Source organism: Octodon degus, unplaced genomic scaffold (genome assembly GCF_000260255.1).
Source record: "Octodon degus isolate 3935 unplaced genomic scaffold, OctDeg1.0 scaffold00005, whole genome shotgun sequence".
Taxonomy (NCBI): domain Eukaryota; kingdom Metazoa; phylum Chordata; class Mammalia; order Rodentia; family Octodontidae; genus Octodon; species Octodon degus.
In genome coordinates, this window is record NW_004524581.1 from 33,528,109 (window position 1) to 33,529,698 (window position 1,590).

Sequence of the window (1,590 nt, forward strand, 5' to 3'; positions counted from 1 at the left end):
CGTTTATTCTACTGAGCTATTTCCCCAGCCCCGACACTGTGGATTTTGACTGGATTGCTGTAGCCCTTCAGAGACCCCTTATGATGAACTGTGCACTGTCCACTCGGCTCCGAGACCCAGGGAGGGTGGACAGAGCGCGCAGGAGTGTCTGGTGACGCGCACAGCTGGAGGTGGCTTCCAAGGGTAGCCAAGAGGAGAGGGGGAGGGCAGGCGAGAGAGCGCCGCCCTACCGGCTGTCCCCGAGCTGGGCCGGAGTGCACTGGCGCCATCTCAGGGCTTCTGCGAGTTCTGAAAGTCGCTACCCTAAGCAGTGCTTCCACACGCAAGGGGGAAACTCTCCCACTGTCTTGACTGTAAAGATAGTGCTTAAGAGACTGCTTACTCATCGTTTGCAAACAGGTATGAGAAATTAAGAGTAATTTTAAGGCTTAAATAAAATAATAACTTACTGCAGTCCAACCTGGGCAGAGTAAGCGCTGACTACACAATGATTACTTATTATATTATACTTTGATTTCATCAGCCAGACCTGCCTGAAACGAGGGCGTTTTCTCTGATATTGGACAAAGAGCAAAGGCAAAATGTTCTTCTTTTTTTTTTTTTAATATTTATTTTTATTTATTACATTTATTTATTGTGTGTGTGTGTGGCCAGCTCAGCCCACCAGGGGGCGGGGCTGGCTGGCATGTGGTGCTGGGGATCGAACCGCGGTCCCTGTGCTTTGCCAAGCTTGTTTCAAGTAGGTGCTTTAGACCACTGAGCCATCTCTCCAGCCCCAAAATGTTCTTCTTCCGAGAAGCTCGTTGTAGGAGGTTTTCCAGGAGCCTCAGGGACTCAGGAGTTTTCTGGAAGAACTCTCGAGACTGCCAGGGGCTGCCAAAGATAGCTTAATGTTTTCAAATTTATCATGAATAAGCCAAAGGAAGCAAAACATACAGAAATGTAATAAGAATTGGACAATCAGTATATATTTGATAGAATTCTTAGAACCTAGAAACAAAGAGGTACTCTCTTCTGCTCAAGGGCATTTATTTCAAATAAATGACCTATATAATATTCACTGAAGTATTCCTAGTAGATCAAGAATGAGCTGAAGCCTCACTCTGGATTAGAACGGGCACTGTTGATTGGTGTCCAGAATTGGTCAGTGTGGCTAAGATTGCGACACAGGCCATGTTTCCATCACAGTAAATATTTACAGTGGTGACAATGAGGCCTGTAACATTTTGCCTAATACTGACTGAAAAATGTTGACTTTCAGTATTAGAAATGAAAGGTTAAGGAATGATAAGGAATGATACCGAATCTAGGTCACGTGCCAAAATACCAATACTACGTACAATTCAACTTTAGGCTCCAAAACTGTATTGCTGGACCAAGTTGGATATAAGACCACAGTCGTCAATGTCCGTAATTCAGGTGGAGATAGAAGAATTGTGGCGGACGGGATGGCTGGAGTAAGCTTCCTTGCTTTCGAAAAGGCCTACTCTGAAGGCAGCCTCATTAAAGTGGCCCTAATTAAATCACATGAAATTTCTTTAAAATGAAATTTACTTAATTTTTACAAGAAAAAAAAATGCACCCAATTTC

General features: G+C 44.2%; 1 non-coding gene across 1 annotated transcript; it reads left to right on the forward strand.

Annotated features, from left to right (window-relative positions):
• The first annotated feature begins 1,094 nt into the window (after nt 1–1,094).
• LOC111818767 lies at nt 1,095–1,227 on the forward strand. Its single transcript, XR_002822680.1, has one exon. It is a non-coding gene; the product is annotated as a small nucleolar RNA SNORA1 (small nucleolar RNA).
• The last annotated feature ends 363 nt before the right edge of the window (nt 1,228–1,590 follow it).